The sequence below is a fragment of the Myotis brandtii genome, unplaced genomic scaffold (assembly GCF_000412655.1).
Source record: "Myotis brandtii unplaced genomic scaffold, ASM41265v1 scaffold103, whole genome shotgun sequence".
Classification (NCBI taxonomy): Eukaryota; Metazoa; Chordata; class Mammalia; order Chiroptera; family Vespertilionidae; genus Myotis; species Myotis brandtii.
Window position 1 is genome coordinate 4,764,019 of NW_005353460.1, and position 9,484 is coordinate 4,773,502.

The window sequence follows — 9,484 nt, forward strand, 5'->3', positions numbered from 1 at the left end:
TGATGTTCTCTCTCTCTCTCTCCCTTCCTCTCTGAAATCAATAAAAAAAATTTTTTTTAAATAAAATAAAGCCATCACTCAAAAGATCTGCACTCCAAAAGAGTTCGGGCTTGAACTGACTGCCTCTCCTCTCCACCATGAGCCTGACAGGTTCCCTGATATTTATGAACATGGCTATTAGCTCTCTCCCTCTATCAAGTCAGAGCCCCCAAGAAGCTACCTAACTATATATTCCCCAAAAAAGGAATTATTATTTTCTTCCTCACATGTTCCCCCTCCCCTTCCCACCAACTAACTACCCAATACCAAGTCAGAAATGAGGTCCTGTAGACATTTAATTACACACACACACACACACACACACACACACACACACGCATGTTAACATGTCAAAATGAAACCTACAGCTTCATGCTGGACTACTTACTTGCACTCACTTTATTACCCAGAAAGACCAACTTTCTCAACCACCCAAATATCTCCAGTTTGTCACATGCTCTCCATCCCCACCAGCTACCCCAGATCAAGCCAACCAATCCCTCAGCTGGGTTATCACCCCTCAGCTTCCAGATGCCCAGCTCACCACCGCATCACCCCCCCGCCAACCCATTTCTTCATGGAAGGCAAGTAGCCTTCTGCCTGGAGCCCCTCAGGGCTGCCTCTGCCCTTGGGACCCAGCCTGGGCCCCTGTCTCAGCTCCTTCTGCAGCCTCGTCCTGCCCTCCCTCGCTCTGCTCTCTTTGCTCCAGCTCTTGGGCGCACAGTTCCTGGACCACTACCTCTTTCAGACCTCATTTGCTCACCCTCCACACAAGCTCTTGCCTCAGCTAAATGACCTGCCCCTTGTCCACCAGGCTGACCACTAACAGCCTATGAAGAATCAGCCTCCATCCCAAAAACCTCCCCAGCCCATCCCCTCCCAGGCCCAGTCCAGAGGCCCTGGCCAGGTTGACTTCCCCATGGGACTGACCACAGTACTAAAGTCAACTCATTACTTGCCTACTTCTGTTGGGGAATTGGATGCAGAATAAGTAACAAGTGAATGCAAATCCTCTACTTCCTCACCTCTTTCCTTCATCTCCGGGTTTGCTTCTCCCTTACATTCCATCTACTTGTTCCTGTCGGTCAGCTAGCACCGGGGCTCTCCAAGGAGCTCCCAGCAGGCTCTGTGGTGGGAGGTGGGGCAGGTCTGCTTGTAAGAAGCCCTCTCCCCACAGATGGTTCTGACACTAGCAAAGCTGAGGGCCCATTGGGACAGACCCTGCAGGGTCTCTTTTCCTGCAGGTCTCACTTGGTATTTGGGGCTATCCGGTCAATTTCAGAATTGGGTTTAGGAGTCCTGGCTCTGGCCAGTCCATAATTAAGTGCCTCCTTCCCTCTTCCTTGAATGCTTCCTTTCATCTGTCCGCTCCTCTCCCAATTCTACTTCAATGGTATTCTGTGCCTCCTAATCTCTGTGCCAGTTTTCTCCCTGACTGCACTGCTCTCCATGGGCACTACTTAACCCACTTAACTTCGTGGGGCAGGAAATGAGACCCAGGGATCCAGGGGCTGAATGTGAGAACTTCGGGCAAGAGCCGGGCTGTGCTCATCTTCTACTCCCACCTGCCCCTGACACACCCAACCCCAAGGCCGGCTCCTGGCAATCACATCACGTAAAGCCAGGGGCCTCAGAGGCCCAGGGGTTCCTCTCCATATCAAGCAAAAATCCAGTATCTACTCAGTACCTATGTGTGTAATGTCAGAACAGCATTAAACAATTATATGGAGGAGATGCTGACGATATGATAGGTAGAGAAATCTCCAAAATAAGAAGTGGGGGAAAGAGCCGTTTTGTGAGGCAGGGGAGCCAGACACAGAGCAAGTGACCCCAAGGACTCAGTTTTCAGTGGCTCTGTCATCTGGCCTCTTGTCTTTACCCATGTGCCTGGACAAGGTCCTGCCCATCATATGGGCCAATCCTGAGACCACAGAAGAGCCTGTGGACACCCCTGTTCCCACTGGAATCCAGACTCCGGCGCTCTGTCCTGAGTCCACATCACCGGCCTCCACTGTGCTGCTTGGATCACCTCCTCCCCTGGCAGCTTTCCCACGAACCTGCAAGTCCTTCACATGAAGGCAGGGGAAACAGCATCAGTTCAGACTCTCCTGCCGTGCCTAGCACAGCCTTGACTCTCCTGAGGGTCCAACAAATGCCTAAGAAGGCGGCCTAGTGCAGAGTTCTGTGAATAAGCTTTGAAGTAGGTGGGTCTGGGTTTGAGCCCAGCTCTGACCTCATCATAACCCTCTGATGGTCCTTTGAGGGATACAATGAGGTAATGGCTCCAGGGCATGCTGCTCTCAGTAAATACAGATCCCACCTTTGGTCAACAGAGAAGGTTGCTTTGCAGCTATCATTGTCAACCATACTCTGAAATGGACTGAAATGTATTAACTGAAGCTACCTAGTATATTAGCACCTTAGCAAAAACTCAGAGAAATATTCTCTGAAGGGAAGCATCCAGTCACATTTTTTTAAGTTGTTTAAAAAATAATAATAACTGGCTGGCCAGTACATCTTGTTTGCTTTAGTTCTGGGTGTCTGTAACACAAGTTCTCCTTTCTTGCAAGATACATCATGCTTGCACTCCTAAGATGCACAGATTCTCCCTGGAGGAGTCTGACTGCCCACAGCACCATGTGTTCCATTATCTGTGATATTCCACACCCCAGATTGGTCGGTCACAGCCCTCACAGCAATGGTATTCTCAGAAAATTTAGGAACCACTATTTTTTTTGAGAGAGAGAGGGAGAGAGAGACATCAATTTGTCGTTCCACTTATTTATGCACTCATTGTTTGCTTCTTGTATGTGCCCTGACTAGAGATCAAACCCACAGCCTTGGCGTACCAGGAGGACACTCTAACCAACTGAGCTACTCAGCCAGGGCTAGGAACCACTGTTATGTTCTCCTTTTGATATGCAGATACAATTGCCAGGCAGGACTTTAATAAAGCCCATCTCAAAGTTATAGACTGGACCCATGTAGATAACTAAGTCTATGATTATAAATCTTGTCAAAACAGAAAATTCATTCCATTCCTGAAAATGAAATGAATGTATGATTTGAAGTACCATTTTCTCATTTACCAGCACTGCAATAATAATGTGCTGGCATTCCCAGGCAAATACCGAGATTTCATGCTCAGAGAAATTCAGAGCTTGTTCACTACACGAAGCTGATAAATGCAAGAGCTGAAACTAGAACCATCTGACTCCTGGCCTAATGCTCTGTAAGACATAGACTTTTAAGCTGTTTTTATTTTTCTTTTAATATTCTGTATTGATTTTTAAAGAGAGAGGAAGGGAGAGGCAGAGAGAGAGAGAAACATTGATGGGAGAATGAAATATCAATCTGTTGCTTCCTGCACTCCCACTACTGAGGATTAAACCCTGACCAGGAATTGAACCAGGAACCTTTTGGTGCACAGGATAACGCCCAACCAACTGAGCTGAACTGTTTTTGTCAAGAGCCAAAAATGGAGATACGGAGCCAAGCAAAGCTTATCAGCCTTTTTACAAAAACTTTATGATGATGACAGACTTTGCTTTGGTCAGAATAATTCAGGGGGAAAAAGAGCCAAGTCTTCCAAAATCAAATAGAAAGACCAAGAAAAAAGTCTGAACCTATTAAAGGTAGCTTCTAAGTCAATTCAAGCCATAAATATTCACTGATGGTTATGTACAAAGACTTAGACTTTGGCCTCACGGAGCCTACAACTTGGTAGAAAGGAGGAAACAAGAATGGGTGTGATACACACACACACACACACACACACACACACACATGCACACACACTGGAAAAAATGACATGTTGACAAATAGCAGAGTGTAGAGTAAGACTAACTGGGGTGGAAGTGAGGAGGGACATTCAGGAAGGTTTCTTAAAGAAGAGAGTGATGGGCTTTGGCATTGATGGAGGAAGAAATGGATAACAAATCAGCCTTACAAAGGCATGATTAAGGCAAAGCATGGGAATGAGTTAACATGTGTGAAAGGAGCCTGGCACACAGTATCCATTCCCCAAAGCTTGCTCATTTTTATTGGAAGATGGGGGAAGGAGGCCTTAGATTGAGGTTTTTTTTTAAAAAAAAAAAAGGCATTGCTATCTTGAGAGGAGACAGGCAGAACTGGTGAGCAAGCAGTTTGCTAGTTTGCTGGGGTGAGCAAGAGAAGAGAGAGGTCCCGGAGGCTGGCTCGAGGTCCCCTTGACAGAGAGGTCACTTGCTCCAGGTTCTGAATTTCAGCTTCTGCCCCACTTTAAACAGCGGCTTTGGGAAGCAAATTTAAAAAAAAAAGGCATTGCTATCTTGAGAGGAGACAGGCAGAACTGGTGAGCAAGCAGTTTGCTAGTTTGCTGGGGTGAGCAAGAGAAGAGAGAGGTCCCGGAGGCTGGCTCGAGGTCCCCTTGACAGAGAGGTCACTTGCTCCAGGTTCTGAATTTCAGCTTCTGCCCCACTTTAAACAGCGGCTTTGGGAAGCAAATGATGTGCAAACCATATAGTTCTGGACATAATTAAGGGCATAACATCTCTACCCTCAAAAACCTGCTCTCCTGGTCTGGCGGATGGTTGGTGTTGGCGGGGCGGGTGGTGACAGGAGCACCCGGAACAGCATCCCCCCACTGCCTCTGCAGCAGGGAGGGAGGCACTGGGTTGGAAGATGGACACACAGCAGGCTGGAATATTCCCACATCTTCAGCCACTGCAAGCACCTCCCAGAGCTCAAGAGGGGCAGGGCCACTTCCACTTTTTGAGGTTCCCAAGGTACTAAAATAAGAAGAGAAGCCAAAGCAGGGTTACCAAAGTTGTATTTTTAAAGCTTGCAATGAATAAATTAATACGTTTAGTAATGAACACGCAATGCAACAGAGTTATACTATTCAAAAGCCAAACGAATATCAATTCACATCGCAACATATACTAGTGATGTCATTTAGCAACAGAACCTGGGTGTAAAGATGTGTGATGAACATCATTCTCTTTTTTAAAATATGTTTTTACTGACTTCAGAGAGAGGAAGGGAGAAGGGAGAAGGAGAGAGAAAGAGAAACATCGATGAGAGAGAAACAGCGGATAGGTTGCCCCCTACTGGGGACCGAGCCCACAACCTCGGCATGTGCCCTGACCAGGAACTGAACCGGTGACCTCTTGGTGCATGGGTCAACGCTCAAGCACTGAGCCCCACCACACCAATCATTCTCTTTGATCTTGTCAGTTTTTTCTTGGATTAAATGTATAAACTTATTTGGAGATAACAACAGAAGTGTAAATTTGAGGACTTTTACAAATGGGCAACATGGGCCCACATGACCCTCCATCTACCATCCTGGTGATAAGTGATACGGCTGGCCCAACCACTCGTCTCATGCAGGTCCCCCCATATCTCCTCTGTGGTTCCAATCACTGGATCAACCAAAGACATCTCTGCAGTCCAGGAGCAGGGCCTGGTCCAGCTGTGCGAGGAAGGCTGAGGGCCCTTCTGGGAGCGCTGCATACACTGGAAGGGCTGCCGGAACCACCTGCACAGCAGAGTGGTGATGGTCACTTCCCACTCTGGGGCTTGCTTTTTCCTTTCTGTGCCTCCTCGGCTTGGCTCCCTGAGGCCCTGGGCAAACACTGCTGTTGTTCCAAATGGCTAAAACCACTTGACATTTAGTGCAGCAGAGACCCTGCAAGGAACTAACTACATGCTCAGTGGTAGAATTCACTGCACCAAAATATTAGATGGTTCCACTGCCTGCCTACAAATTTCTATTGCATGGCAAATGATTAGAAAAGAAGGCAATATCGGGCTTTCTTCAGATCCCCCCAAATGCAGCCAATCAAAGAATGTATTGTTCACCTGAATACATGCCTATGCCAAGACAACATCCAGGCATACAAATATAGATCCACTCACTCAGGTTCATTTACTGCATGCCCACAGTTTGACAGGTACTGAGCTAGGCATTGAGTCCACAGCTACGAATAGGATATGATCTTTTCCTTCACCAACATCCGAAGATGACGTACATGGAGAGAGCGAGGAACAGAGAGCTCGATAAACACTATCCCAGAGCACTTAACTGAACCTGCAGGTAGTTAGCCTTAATATAACTGAGCCCTGGCTGGTGTGGCTCAGTTGGTCGAGCATTGTCCTGTGCACCAAAAGGTTGCTGGTTCGATTCCAAGTCAGGGCACATACCCAGTTTGTGGGTTCAATCCCTGGTGGGGGCACATGCAGGCAACCAATCAACGTTTCTCACATTGATGTTTCTCTCCTTCTCTCCCTTCCTCTCTCTCTAAAACATTTTTAAAATAGAAGAAAGCAGGGCTGAGATGCCAGCTCCCTTCCTTCCCTCTCTGACTCCTTCACCTCTTCATTCTCTCCTTCTTTCTTTAATTCTGCCCCTCTTCCTCCCATCCACTCCCCCGCTCCAACCCCCCTGTCCTCCTCTCCTAACCTCAAGCTCTGGGTAAACATAAAAAGCACACGCTTTCTTATGCCCAAGGCTTCCTCAGCCCTAGAAAGCTGTCGTTCTTAATGCAAATGCATGCTTTCCTCGTGCTTTCCAATTTATTTATTTCCATCCAAACCTTCAGAAGCAGGGGGACTTATCAGTACATGTCATAAATACTGGATTTTATTCTTTTTTTTTTCTTAAAGCTGCAGCTCCCCCAGCAAGCATCGGACGAGGATGGTGCTACACAAACAGAAAACTGAATGAAGCCCCAGAAGAATGCGGGTGTTTCAGAGCTCCAGAGTTTTAGCTCCGTTCCCTGTGTCAAGGTGGTTTCTATCTGTGTCAGTCAGTGCATCACAACATCAGCCTCCATCCCCCGTGGCACAGCGCCCCTTAGCAAGCGCCTTCCCACACAATTTCATCAACTGTAAAACTGCAACCACCATTGATGTTACAACCGTGATTATGTCTACAAATGGGGAGAGATGCGGCTCTGCTCAGTCAGTCCCCGTGAAGCAGGTTCCCCATGGGACAAACCCCTTTTCCTTTAGTAAACTCAGAATGCTCATTGCTTAGTGGTATGTTCATATGAATTACCAATTCACTGGAATAACATGTTTACTTGCATGTGTGAAGTTCTTTCTTCATGCTGATGTCAGGATGGTTCCATAGCATCCCCATAGTCTGTGACCAACCGTAAAGTCCTCAGCTGCTTGATTTTAATATACTTTTCCTTGAAAAACAACTTCGTTTGTGAAAAATGAGTCTTAGACTTCACCTTCTATGAACCTTCAATTCACCCCCTCCCTCCCCCAGCCATCTGCTTACCGAGCCCCTCTATGCATTTCCTCCACCTGCTCTAAATATCCTTCTCTACCTCCCTCACCTTTCCCTCTAAGGCCTTCCTCCTTGTTGTGATTTTGTATTTTGCTATAAATTTTAACTCTATTCTCTGGAATATTCTCTCAAGGCCATGCCAATGGCTAAAAGAACTCAAAATCATCACGAAATACAAATGTACCATATCCCTTTTGACCCAAAGAATCAGCTTTAAGAGTTTATAACATTGCTAAGAATTAAGCTTTCCTGATTATTGTTGTATCAATCATAGCACCCAGAATATTGCATAAAATAATGAAAATCTGCATGGAAGAGCTTTGAATGCTTACTGACGCAGTATGCTGTGACCAGCTAGTAAAACAACATAACGCAACCCCAGGGGGAGGAGGGATAATATCACCATCTAGCACTGAAAATGGAAATAAAGTTGACTAAAAACGTCAAGATAAAGACCAAAGGAGGAAAAAGAACACTGAAGTTGCACTTTCATACGCGTGTATTGCATGCAGTCATGATTCGGAGTTACATTAAAGGGTGTTTCGCAGAATGAAAAGAAATCAAAGAAGAGAATGAGGGAGAGTTCTCTTTGGGCTATTGCTCAAAAAAAAATATTTATGGTATCAGGAGCATCAAGGAAGAAGCTTGAGAGCAAGAAGTGGGATAAAAACACTGAGTGAGCAGTTTGGAGAGAGGATTGGCACGGCTCCTAAAGCAATAGGCAGGAATGGAAATCGAGAGCACGCTTCCTAGCAAGGAGTTCTACATCTGTGCCAAGACAGTGGGTGATCACCGTCAGCTATAACCAGACTCCCCCTGCCTGACTCACAGGATGGGCTCTGGTATTTCCGACCCCAGCAGCAGGCCTGGGTGGGGGGAATCTCTCAGTGGCACCCACCCAAACTCTGATTCACCATCGGTTTGGGGAAGGCCTCTTTTTTGGTCCTGCTAAAGGGGTGGTACTTTTGTGAAACTACTGTTTACACACAAGATGGCAATCCCTTGAGGGAGGAGGGGCTGCCTTTCGAAGGGGTACAGGAAAGCCCAGGCGCATTGGTTACTTCGGTTACAATCAGAGCACAGCTCTGCCCTGGGTGCCTCCTCTTTAGGAAAAGGCTGGATGCTGGTCCTGCTGACCAACTGGCCAGTGGAGTGGGACCCACAGGCAGCCTGTTCCCCACAATCCGCGGTCGACCACAGGGTCCCACTTTTTTTCTCAGGGTGAGACAACTTCAGGAAAAAAATGTTTCCTTCTTCACCAAGACCAATGCCTCTGCCCTGGAACCTGAGGGGCCCTTCTCCCCAGCGGGAAGGCTCACAGGCGATGCTCCACATCGACTTCTTTGGGTTAAAATGGCTCTCCTGAAGCTGGAGCTCAGCCCTGCCTCCAATTCTCAGAACTGCACCGCAAGCTCCTGGACTCCTGGCCTCTTGGCCTCCTGGCCTCCTGGCCTCCTGGCCTCCTGGGGTGGGGGGCAGCCTTTAAGCACCTCTGGTCCGGAGCCCTCTGCCCAGTGAACTGACCCTTCCCTTCAAATCCAAGGTGTTTCCCGCCAGCTTTTCTCACCAAAGGTGTTTCTAAAGGTGCTTTGAGTCAGGGGTAGGAAGACCCCAGACCCAGAAGGAAAGTGCTGAACACAGCAACAGTTACCTAAGAGCTCGGATCATGGTGGGGACATAGCTTGTCTCCACGAAAAGGCAGACCTGTTCTCTGACCAGGCCGCGGGCCAGGCTGGACAGCACCCGTGTCTGCTTCCAAAGGAACTTCCCCTCCAGGCCAAAGGTTGCTAATCTAAAGTGACCGCACCAAAGACGTTGCCAAATGCCTCGGGGTCATGCCTCTCTGCGCCGTCCCAGAGGGTTAGGAAGGCGCTTCCTGGGCTCCAGAAGGGACAGGGAAGGGCAGGAGCCCCACTTGTCCGGAGACCTGGGAAAGATGCTCTCCACGCCAGAGAGTGGGTTATGGGGGCAGCGCCGGGCAGAGGAACCTCCGGAGCCCGGGGCCGCGTTTACCCAAACCAGCTTCCTTGGAAAGTCAGAGAGGCGACGAGCCGAACGGAGCAAGCCCACCAGACCCGCCAGCCACGGGGAGGCCGGAAAAGTTCCTCCCGCACCGCGCAGGCCTGCCGGCAGCTGTCCGTGGTGCTGAAAGGTCTCCGCGGG

General features: G+C 48.2%; 1 protein-coding gene across 1 annotated transcript in view; it reads right to left on the reverse strand.

The window, feature by feature from the left end:
- The window catches only part of ANK1 (ankyrin 1, erythrocytic), a 624,245-nt gene that overhangs the window by 204,724 nt on the left and 410,037 nt on the right, over positions 1 to 9,484 (reverse strand). The gene's annotated exons all lie outside the window — the stretch shown is intronic.